Genomic DNA, 12,629 nt, shown 5'->3' with positions numbered 1-12,629 from the left:
CGTTAGAAAAAATATTGTTGCGCAGCGCAGCGCTGCTGTATGGCCACGGAGGGTGTATCTCACAGAAAAAGTTTTGTCTTCCGATAGTTATTTGTTTTGGGCAGAGGGCAGGACTGGAAGTGGTGCTGAATAGGTAAGCTTGCTGCTTGCATGAGCAATTCAATTTGTGTTTTGTCTTTTTGATGATGATATAGTTTCAGTTGTCACTACTTGCGACTCAGTAACTGCAGAACCAATTTATTTAGATTTTTTAAGTCAAACGTTAATGCGTTTAAGGGTGTAGTCAGAGTCGGACTGTCCCACGAGGCAATCAGGCAGTGTCCAACCCACTAAGTGGCGGCTCCTCCTCTAAGGCGGAGGAACATTGCCTCACTGCTCACATAAAATGATAACGACGTAACGTCATTATAATTTTATTTTTCACATTGCAGTCAGTGGCAGGACAGGGCTAGCCAGAGCAGGGGGAGGAGTGGTTTGCACTCCCTGAGGGCTCATGACTGTTTGGCCAGAGCTCTTAGGCCGGCCAAACAGTCATGCACACTTTGCATGTTCCTCACAAGGCTGCATTACACAGCCTGGTGAGGAACATGCACAGGCTCCCTGTTCCCGTCTGAAAGCCGAACCACAGCACTAAAACCAATCACAACGCTGCATTGAAGCATTGTGATTGGCTCAGGGGAGCCTGTGTGCCTGGTTGCTTCCTGCTGCCGGACAGGACTGGAGACAGGCAGATGAAGAGGACGAAGACGTCGGAGAGGTGGCGGGCGGCCGCTCCAGGTAATTCCTTTATTTTATTTTTCTATTGCCCCTCACCCACCTCCCCGCCATATCTGCTCACCTCACTACCCCTGTCCTGTAGCAGCCGCTACTTGTCCGATGGCTGGTATGAAAGGTCAGTGTGTGGAGTGTGTTATTTGACTGTTTGTAACCTCATTTTATGGCCTACTGGGCTGGTTTTTAGTGCTGATTTCCCTGATACAAAATTAAACATTGCTTGCAGCAAGCTCGCATTCATGCAGTTTTCCATACTTTGCAAAACACTTATAGAATGTGTCCTTACATGTTCCAACTGCCCTGATTTACAAATATGGGCCACTTCTTTAGCTTTCTAATGCACTAATGGGAGCCAGTTTTATTTTGGTGCCTGTATCTATTCTCTGCAGCAGTCCAACCCTGCCTGTAGTCCTAGGATTTCTCACAAACTACTCCATTATCCGGTGTTGTTAAATTATTCATAGCTATATGTTGTTTGTACAGTCTGTGGTCTGCCTGCTTTGCAAATCCGGATTTTATTACCGAACCTGATATCTACAATATTAAGTGAATCCTCAATAAGTGCGTCACTAACTGTCTATTCCTTATTACCATTCATTAGCCTCCAATTAGCTTATACTCCTGTACTACTACTCAGAGGCCGGGAGTACGAATGTAGAACCTTCCAACAATGACAACATCAAACGATGGAGGTGCAAGCAAGATATCATATGGAGGTTAAAAGAGCCAATGCCAGATCTTGTTCTTCAAAGTTTGACTAATAGCAAGGTTATATAGGTGATCCCATTTGTCGGGGAACAGAACATTGGTCTTGGCCCAGCAGTGCTTAATTTATAATACAAAAATAAGTGCCATGGCCCTTGCGTGGAGGTCACTGCAGCTTGAATCACACATTGCCGCTGCCAATGATACTAACAACACCACTACCAACCGTCACACTCCAACAAGTGAGACACTTCGGATTATCCCAAGCCCCCAAAGCTATAAGAATGGCTTGGGCTGCAGGTAATAGTAATTTCTTAATGTATATTGAATTAATAATTGACTGTCGTCGTAATCATCTCTAAATAAGCCAGACACCGCCTCCTTCTGGCAGACTGTCACGAGCGCAGTTGTTTACAATTAAGGGCCAGTAAAGGGCACCAGAAACCACCGGCTCATATTAAGGACAGCAGCCAAGAAAGAATATCGGAATATGCATTCACTTTGATAAGGAATTGTGTCAATTTAAACATTACAATGTGGATATGGGTATGGTTATATGAAGGCAACAAGAAACAAATGCACTTGGGTCTTTATAATGACAACTATGCAGAGGATTTGATTAACTAGCCTTATATGAATTATAAAAAATCTGCCTGAAGTAGGCCATACAGCACACATCGATATATGTCGAGAGACGAAGAATCTATTCTTCTAACTTGTTAAATGTTTCCTCTGCATAATTACAGAGATGTTAATTTTTGCCTGCTAAAACTGACTACGGTAACTGACTTGTAACTCTAGTTTCTCAATACATGACAAGAAGTTCACAGTTAAATTAACTTTTGTTACCAGTAATGACCCTGATTGAAGAAAGAAGGTGAAAGGCTAATAAAAAAAAAAGTTGGGACAACCAGCAGTGACCCATGATTTATCCTTATGTTCTTTGTTCTTAATTAACCATGTAATATGCAGACCAGCTGAAGAATTATGTTCTTGGCCGCCTAATTAGTTATAGGATACTCAGACTATAAATGGTAGTAAATATTTCCTTGAGCAGTACCACCTGTGGGCAGAGCGAGTAACAAATGGTATTGTTCTTTATCAAATCCGGGAAAATATAGGCTCAGATCTACACCCCCAGCATTGTGCTTCCTAGTGGTCAAGCAGACGAAGAAACAGCTCTGCTTAAAGGAGAGCAACGTTATTCATCATACCTGGGGTGAAAGGGAATGCATTGCCACACCCCTTCACTCATACTCACAGACAGTCTTAGGTCCTGATTTAGAGTTTGCAGATGGGTTACTCCATCACAATGTGACAGATATTCCATATGTTTAATTGTCTTTTTACAAGTGCCATAGGATATAATGTACTTGTATTAGTGTTTAAAGGATATTCTTCAAATTGTGACGAAGTAACCCATCTGCCAAGCTGTATGTCATGCCCCTGGTGTGAACTGCTGACATACTCCTCCACAGCAATTAGCCAGGTAAAGTCAGCAAAAGTCTGGTATTATATTGGTGTGCTATTGTGCTGTGTCTTGCAAAGGTGCAAGACAGATTTGGTGTTTCGTTCCACTGGACAAATACATTACCTCATGCAGATCTCATCCCGCTCAAGTATACCCTAGTATGATGTTTAATGACTCTCATGTCAGCAGGAAATACCGCCATTCACTACCGGGCATTTTGAAGGATGGTTCCTAATGACGGCAGTACTTTTACCTTCCACCATTTGAAATGGACTGCCCAGCGATGCCTTTTTAGGTCTCGGCTAGCGATGGCTGCGCTTGCGCAGTCTCGCTCGCGAGAGATAATGACTTGGGAGAAGAGGGGCTTGAACCCGCCCCTCTTCTCCCCTGTTCTCCATTGGCTGGCCTAGTAAATGCTGGCCAGCCATTGGAGAAGAGGTCCCGTCACTCCAATCATGCCCCGTCCTTTTCAGGTCGGGAGGCGTGTTTTTTGCGAAAAGTCTCAGGGAGGAGACAACAGCAAAACACGCCCCCGAATCCGAAAAGGATGCTCCCTTTCTCCGAGGCATTTCTGCTGTGCCTCGGAGAAAGGCGGTGGTGTCTTCCGGTGCCCTGTTCCTGTTTACTTGTTTGTATTTAATTGCGTGTGTTTGAATATGTGCAAAAAACGTTAATAAAGTACTACCTCTGAAAGACATGTTTACTGTTTAATATCACAGTTACACAATTGTTTTACGGTATGATCAGTTTATAAGGGCACTAGGTTAGGGTCCTTCCATTTAGATGCTCTGCAACAGTTTCAAGATCTTACTGTTTCTCGTTAGGTCAAATGGGTGTAATTTTAGAAATGTACGTTTTTCTCGCCTTCGCTTGATTTTGCTCTCGAGAAAGTGCCACTGATAGTAATTGAAGGACACTCATAATTACACTGAAATTATGAGAATGTCACACATAAGCGATCTGAAACTTTGGCAATGTTTGCTGTTCCTCTACTCACGCTACCCAGAAAAGCTTCTTTACTGGCCACTTCAAGATGGCTGTTACGACCAGACAAAAGTTACGTAATTCGTCCCTTTTCCCTTTCTATCTTGGAACTGATCATGTGAAGCTCGGTCTCAATTCTATGTCTATTTCGGATTATTCTCCTGTTAAATTTAAGAGCTTTTCTTCGTCAGTAGACTTCTAATGAGTAGGAATGACATAACTCGACGTCGGACAGCTCTTGCGGTAGCAACGTTTGATGTTGGTACCACCGTAGGAAAGGCACGACTACTTACTCAAATCACTCCTTAATTTCAATCGCACGGAGATTCGCACCGCCCATGCATGGCACGTGATGCGAGGAAGTAGGGTAGGAGGTGGGAGGTAGATTGGTCTTGAAGTCTCGCGTGGCTTCCGGAGCTGTCAGCCCGCCTGGCTTTGAAAGGACGCACCGGCGTTGAGTTTTCACGTGTGTTGATGCGGTATGCGTTTGGTGCCTGAACCTTCCCTGTGCAAGACATAAGAGCCATGGCATTTCAACATCAGGGATACTCAGAGGCCGAGCTCCGAACATTGGAGGAGGCGGTTATATGTCGCGAGGCACAGGTGTCCTCCTTGCTCAGCATCTTCGGGGAGGTATTTAACATCATCTTAAATCAAACTCAGCCGCTGTCACCCTTTTACTTTTCAGACCCTGTTCCTGAGCTCCCTACCGTGGTCCATTACATGGCCACTTTGGCCGTTTTTGCTCTGCACGGTGCAGACCTTTCCCCTTTACCTCCTCGCTCCCCAATGTCACAGTGCATGCAAAACACCAAGCGATTTTTGAACAATGAATGTGAAAAAATTTAAAGTAATCAGTGACAGCGATTTAATTCTAGTTTTCTTCACGTTTTTTACTTAATCTTAAATTTGCATTCTCTCCGCATGTTTGCTATTTCAAGTTTTGATGTTTCTATTTTTTGGGTGTAGGATATTGCTCTTGTATAACGCAAACTTTTATTGAGTCGAATGTATGTGTTTACAGCGGGCCACGATTGAGACTCTGGAGTTGAAGTTCAAGGGGTCAGTGCGAGGTTTTCAGTGGTTCAGAAAGGTAGTCGGAATAGATGGTCTTCCAGACCTTGGCGCTTCTGTAGAGCGCACAGCGCAGTGATTATGTTTTCTAATTGCACTTTTGATTATGTGCAAGTGTATGTGAAGGAGGCATACTGTTGTCAAAATACTGATAAAAGAAAGTAAAAGAAAATGCGGCGCTAATAGGTGAGTGGGTACGCTGTTTGTTTGGGGACGGGGGGTGAAGTCAAGGAGAAGCGCGCATCTGCTTTCAGGAGAGAGGAGAAACAAGCATTTACAATGCAACGGTCTCGGCATTGGTAAAGTTAGAGCTATTGGCATTGCTCATGACAATGCCGTTTCTTTAAATGTTTTAAAAACAAAAACATAAACAAAAATAATGTCATGAGCAATGCCAATAGCTCTAACTTTACCAATGCCGAGACCATTGCATTGTAAATGCTTGTTTGTCAAAGGTGTCATGTATTTTACTTAAAGCTGTTGGACTTGGACCTTTCTGCAGGGTCATCCCCAGAATGTTTGTCTCCACCCTCCTGTTTTCTGAACCCGTTTTTGGTGTGTTTTATGACTTCACTGCTAACCAGTACTAGAGGGCTTGTGCTCTGTCCTTAATATGTGGTAGAATCAACTTACACCCAATTGGTCTATTTAATTTACTTTTAAGTCCCGAGTAAAATGGTACAATGTGTGCCCAGGGCCTGTAAATTAAATGCTACAAATTTGCATATGGCTGGGTTCAAACTGGAAGGGCATGGTGAGCAAAAAAATGATGGGTTTAGGCCCAGATCTCTGTACTGGGGTGAATGTATGGCATAGTTCTGCATTCTGTCCATAAATTTTAGTTTTTGCATTTGTCACCCCGAGTGGGACGGGTATGCCCAGACGTGGGACCCGTGCTCTCCATGCCACTGGAGTCAAGCTATCCTGGCTGAAGAGTAGTGAACCCCCGAGACCGGTCCTAGTATGCTGGTTTCCAGTCCAGGGAGGACCTGGCCTGGCAGTTCGGGCTGGACTGTTCCCATGGGGCACAGGGTCAAGACTGATTTGCATATGGCTGGGTTCAAACTGGAATGGCATGGTAAGCAAAATAATCTATGGATTTAGGCCCAGATCTCTGTACTGGGGTGAATGTATGGCATTGTACTGCATTCTGTCCATCAATTGTTGTTTTTACAAGTGGGCCTGCAGCACTGCCATTGCAACCTGCGTGTAGTTTTTAAACTGCCATTTCGACCTGGCAAAAGAAACCTTTTGTCAGGTCCAAACCTTCCTTTTTAATACATATAAGTCCCCCCTAGGGTAGACCCTACAAAGCCCATATGGCAGGGTGCGGACTATTTCGAAAGGTGGGCATGTACTTTTAAGGTTTACACGTCCTGGTAATGAAAACCTCTTACATTTGTTTTTCACTACTGCAAGGCCTATCTTCCCATAGGATAACATTGGAGTTACCTTATTACATTCAATAATCTGTAGCCTCTATTTGGGAGCAGGTAGACAAATCAAATTTGGTGTCCAAAGAATTGCAATTAAAAGCCCTACTTTATTAGTAAAGTCAGATTTTTAATCACAATTCTGAAAATGCTACTTTTAGAAAGTTGCCAATTCTTTGTCTTAACCATTTGGTGACTGCAGCCTGATCCTCGGTCAGGTGACTAGGTGTAGCTGACAGTTGGTCTTTTTGATGAGTTCAACCCATCTCACTTGAACTCTGGGTTCAAGTGAGATGGGTCCAGTCCTTTCTCAGTAGGGCAGAGGGTAGCAGGCAGCATAGCAAAAAACAGTTCTACCAGAACAGCAGCCCAGCAGATTTGCAGTCCTTGTAGCAGGTTAGCAGTCCTTCCTCCTGACGGAGGTCTTTATAGGTCCAGTAGTGTCTGATTTGGTAGGGTCAGAGACCCAGTACTTATACCCAGGTGTGCCTTTGAAGTGGAGGTGAATTCAAAGAGGGGTTTTGAAGTACACAGAGGTCCTTCCTCCCAGCTCTAGCTTCAGACTCACTTCAGGGGGTATGCGGCTCTTTTTGGGAGGACAAGACACAGCCTATTCGGGTATGTCAGCTCCTCCCTCCCATTTGGCCCAAGATGGCAAATCAGGATGTGGATGGACACTCAGTCCCACCTAAGCCTGCTTTGTGTGTGGCTGTCTAGAGAGAATGCACAAACTCCAGCGATTACCCACACGAGACGTGCAATGGAGACAGGCTGTAGGCATACAGGCATAAGTGCAGAAAAATGCCTTCATTCTAAAAGTGGCATTTTTTAAAGGGTAGTGATAAACCCATCTTTACCAGGTAAGGATAATTTATCACTGCCATTCCAATTATATGAAACATGACAGAGCAACTTCTTCTCACTCAGAAATTGCAGCTAATAAGTGTATTAAGGAATTCACAATAATAACACACAAGAAGATTAGACCTCACAGTAGTGAAAAACTAATTTGGGTGTCTTTCACCACCAGGACATGCCAAACTTAAAAGTACATGTCCTTTTTTATTACACAGCACCCTGCCCTATGGGCTACCTAGGGCCTACCATTGGGGTGACTAACATGTGTTAAAAGAGGAGTTTAAAGCTTGGCGAAGGGTTTTAAATGCCAGGTCGACATGGAAATGTAAAGTGCACACTCTGCAGTGGCAGGCCCGACACTTGTTTAAAGTGCTACTTGTGTGGGTAGCACAATCAGTGCTGTAGGGCCACTAGTAGCATTTAATTTACAGGCCCTGGGCGCATGTAGTGCACTCTACTAGGGACGTATGAGTAAATTAAATATGCAAATTGTGGATAAGTCAATCATACCATGTTTTAGGGACAAAGCACATGCACTTCAACACTGGTGGCAGTGGTAAAGTGCTCAGAGTCCTATGGTCAACAAAAAGAATTCAGCAAAATTGGAGGCGAGAGGCAAAAAGTCTGGAGGAAGAACACCCTAAGGCTGTCAGGTCTAACAATCTCAAGTCTACCTAAGGCCATATAGAAAGGCAAGAATACAATACTTGAGATTCTTTAACCCCTTCAGTGCCCGCCCCTTTCCCCGCCCAGTGCCGGCCGTTGCATTAGCGGGCGGGGTCTATGACGAGCTGGACTCGTCATGGGCACAGCGCCACCGCGGCCCATGACGAGTCCAGCTCGTCATGGGCACTGAAGGGGTTAAAAAAGAAAAAGGGGTGCTCCCCGTGCATGTCTTCTTGAATATTGTGCAACTGAAGGAGCACTCTTTCCCTCTGTCCAAAACATATATGCAAAGAAAGAAATGCTCCTTTAGTGCCTCCATCTTCTAAAGGATTTCCTGTGTTTCCATTCCGGGTAATGTTAAAAAAAAGAAGACAGTGGCTACGATTCAGGCTCTCACAATAATGCACATCTTTTTCACTGTTCCTAGCTCACTTGTTCTTTATATTACCTGGAACTTGGTGAGAACTTAATTTTCCTGGATGAAAGTTACCCTTCGGACACATTTTATTTGTTGCTTTTGTATCTGGTCAGTACTCTGAGTTGCCATGTCAGAGCAAGATGCAGGAGCAGAGAGGAACTCAAAGCGGAAAGCTCTAAAGGGAGCGGTATAGAATGAGATCCATCGGAGCCTGTAGGAGGAGTCTAACACATAGGTTTTTACTGCTCTTCTCACCTACATTGCAGAATCTTAAAACACATTGGAATTTACCATGTTTCGTGCCTTTCTTCATTTCCATACAAGGGGTATATTGACTGCTCAATGTATGTATGTGATCATATTCCACGTGAACCAGTACTTCGAGTTTAGTGTTGACTAGTGCATGTTTCTGTAATACTTTTTAATGATCAGACATTGAAATGAAAATTTGTTTTTATTTCTACATTCCTGGGATAGAGCCACAGTCTTCCCTTTGGGGTGTCAGAGTTTAGATGTCACATTCCTCTCCTCTTCCCTTGCTTCTTCCATCCACTGCCTTACTTAAATGGGAACCATTCCACTATCCCTGAACTTTTCTGCCACCTATCCTAGGAGTCCTATATATTTAGAATATTCTGAAAATCTATGTTCTAAGTCTTCCTTCTGCGATTTCATGAACTATATGAAGAATAAGCGGTCGGTTTTAGTTTTTAATTTGGATTGTCTACAAACTTGTGATCCAGATATATCCATCACAAGTTTCTCACTGGTGCTGTCAATGTATAGAGCCGACACCTTGGGGAAAGTTGGACAGAGAGAACTCCCATATCTCTTGTTGCTGATAAGCTAACCAGGGACTGTCTAATTATTTGAGGCATCAAACTTTGAGGGTTAATCAACATGTCTTGTCTACAGCCCTCCACGCGTATACAGAAATTTACTTATGAAGATTGTTTAGAAAAACCTGGGTAGATCTCATTCTAATATGGCAATCTCGTGTTTCTTAGACTAGCATCCATTTGTTATCTTTTATAACAAATTAGGTTTTAAACAGAGATTAGGATCTGGAGCATGATGGGATGTTTGCACGTGTGGGCGTGTGCTTGGAGTACACAGCTAGGCGGAGTGGCTATTCCATAATGAAGTACTGCCGACTGCACTGCTCATTCCAATTCGCGAGTTCAGGCCTTAACGCTGATTCTGTAGACAGGTAAATATAACGAAGAGATGCAGAGACGAGCAACCTGCACTTGCACACAGTGGCACATTGGTGCAGGGAGCCCACCATGATGTACTAACTGTTCACCAACCTCCGACAATGCAGCAAGCAGGGTCTTGAAATATTCATCTTATAAGAAATCAGTCTGACTCTGACGTTGCTGAGTTTAAAGGGTATCTAGAATATCATTATCGGGTACCCCAGTAACACAATTATACGTTTTCTTCTATCTTTTTGAGTTAGGGGATTTAATAATTGCTACTGATTATTTTAGATAGACTTTGAATTTTAGTAAAAAAGTTGTGGCCTTGTTTCTACCTGGTGCACAGGTTTACCTCCCAATATTTTTACTGATCCCTGAATATTACAATATTACACTTTTTTTTTTTTAAGAACAGTAGAAAACACATAATAAGATCGCAAAGTAAGAAGGAACATTCTTTTGGTGAAAATCTATGACGTATGAACTTTTCAAAATTGTTTCCTGAAACAGATATGCAAAAAGAGCCAACACAAAATTCTGTACTCCAGCAGCATTTCAGTGTGGCAGAAACTATGCTTTTCCAACTGATTACTCCTGATTGCACCTGGATAGGGCCTGTCTGCTAAATTACTTTCTTACATAACAATTAGCCCAGTGACACCTGGACAGCTATCAGTATCTAAGCAATCCCTCCTCCTTCGTGACAGCACCCTTCCCTCTGAGGGGTTTACAAATGTACAGCCTGTGTGATGGCGATGCTTGCACAATGTCCCCAGGGAATGGTTTCCCAGTTGTCTTACATTTTACCTAGGTATTGCAGAGAACACTCGAGGGTGTAAGTCATTGCAGACCTCTAGCAGTCAAACAAACGTGGGAGTGAAATATAGCAGGATGAAGGGTGTTTTGGAATATTTTGTCACAGGGATACAATAAATCAATTTGAAAGAAAAAATAAATATGAGGTTTGATAACGCATATCAATAAATAACTATAGACAGTCGTAAGAGCAGATATGTGAAAGGCCAACAAGGAAATAATGCAAATACAAACTCTCAAACATGTTTATAAGTCCAAAAACTGCAAATTACCTGTGGGGAGAAGGTATTGCTTGAAGACATTGCCTGGACTTGAGCCGGCTCATCTAAGGCTAGCTTCAAGCAAGCACTAGATGAGCCGGTTCAGTTCAAGCAATGTCTGCTGGAAGTGGATAGCTGGATGAACAGGAATTGCCTAAGTGCAACATTTCAAAAACGGAGATCTTACTTTTTGGAGGCTCTATTTCTTCTTTCCCCATTAACTGGTGGCTGGAGGAATTAGGACCCCCTCTAGCACCTGCAGTGGTGGCAAGGAATTTAGGTGTTAAATTTAACTAACCCTCTCCTTGAGCCATCAGATCTCCACAGTGGTGGGGTTCTGTTTTGCCACTTTAAAGGCACTAAAAAAAGGCTGGAATACGTCCCCTTAGATGTGCAGAAAACAATTGTGCATGCCGCCATAACCGCAAGACTTGATCACTCTAATGCTCTCTATCGGGGTCTCTCTTCGTATCCTCTTAATTGGTCACAGATGGTGCAAGATGCAGCTTCAAGGTTGACTTCACTAGCTCCTGGTGACTAAACATATTATTTTTAAAGCATTAGTCATTGCATCTCGGGACTTTCACCAGCTGGCCCCCAGATATTTGTGCAATAGTCTTAAACATTATTTGACAAGTCACTCTCTGTTTGCAGAACATGATCTTTTTCTAAAACGTCCCCAGTTCCATTTGAAAACTAGAGGAGGACGCAACTTCTCGGTGTTATCCACCAAGGCCTGGAACGAGCTTCCTTTAGAGCTTCCTCGCAATGAGAAGGACTGCCTATTCAGGTCATAACTCAAGACCTGGTAGTCTGTCAGCCTTCTGGTCCTTTCTTGGGCTCTAGCACCAGGACGCCAGTTGGCAGCTGGGTGTGCTTTATAACTACGATGATTGATTGATTGACACACAGCACCTTATCTGAAGACCAATTTTATGGGCAGAGTTATGATAGAGTCTGTGATATAAGAATGGGAAATCAAGGTCAGAAAAGGGTGGAGTGGAAAATGGGCTTTATAATTATATTGAGTAGTTTTGTAAAACCCTGTGAATCACCTTTTGTTTACAACAGAGTGCTTGACAAACGGAGAAAAAAAACAGCGGCTGAAACTGTAAGTTGGTATAAAATTAGACAGGTAAGTGAGACAGGTTTAAAAGTAGCCAGTTTCGACCCCCAAAAGGCCAGTCTGAATGGTTCCTTTTCATCATCTGGAAGTCCATGAGGTCGCTGACCTCCTATTTGTCGTGATGTTAATTGTTGTTGTCTCCCATGCTTTCTGCTTTCTGCTTGTGTTTTGTTTGTTTATTTTCTTTTCCATGTAAAGGAGGAAGATATGTAGTAAACTTACACTCCTCGCAACATGGCCACCTTTGGTCATTAGACCTTTCTCTATGTTCACACCTCTTAAGCCTCCCAGTATACCTATGTGCATTATACTTTGTACTTGAAGGTTCCACACTTGTCAGTTGATGGTCTGGTCAGCTGGAGAGGTGTACTGCTCTGCTGTATCTTAATAAACCTATCATGTAACTTATCTAGAAGTATTTTGTGATCCATCTACTTATACTTACAATAGTTCCATTTTCAAATGTTTCCAGAACCTCAATAGGTTGTGTTCAGATCTCATGGTGGGTTGAGGACGTTCATCTGTAAGGGTCCTTGCACGCCCAGTGATCTGTCTCTGTGCTTTATCCTCTTCAACCACCAGTGGTAGATCACGTGGGAGCAAGTTGAACTGTGGCCTGTGTTGCAGAAAGGTGTCTGTTTTTAGGTTTTTCCTACAGCGCGCATGTGAAGACGGCGCGCAGAGAAAGCTAATGTGAAGAAAAAAAATTGTCTTAGAACCCGCCCCATACTTACCGTTACTTACAATTGGCTGGCTCCCTCATACCTCTGATTTCCTTGCTTCTCATTGGCCATGTGACTGATTCCATTTTCTATTTGATTCTTCCTGCCGTCAAGGCGTCC

The 12,629-nt window shown here is 43.3% G+C and overlaps 1 protein-coding gene across 3 annotated transcripts in view; it reads right to left on the bottom strand.

Annotated features, from left to right (window-relative positions):
* Positions 1-12,629, bottom strand: part of RTN4R (reticulon 4 receptor) — a 767,021-nt gene that overhangs the window by 615,294 nt on the left and 139,098 nt on the right. The gene's annotated exons all lie outside the window — the stretch shown is intronic.

The sequence above is a fragment of the Triturus cristatus genome, chromosome 11 (assembly GCF_964204655.1).
Source record: "Triturus cristatus chromosome 11, aTriCri1.1, whole genome shotgun sequence".
NCBI classification, from domain to species: domain Eukaryota; kingdom Metazoa; phylum Chordata; class Amphibia; order Caudata; family Salamandridae; genus Triturus; species Triturus cristatus.
This window is presented reverse-complemented; position numbering and strand designations above follow the sequence as displayed.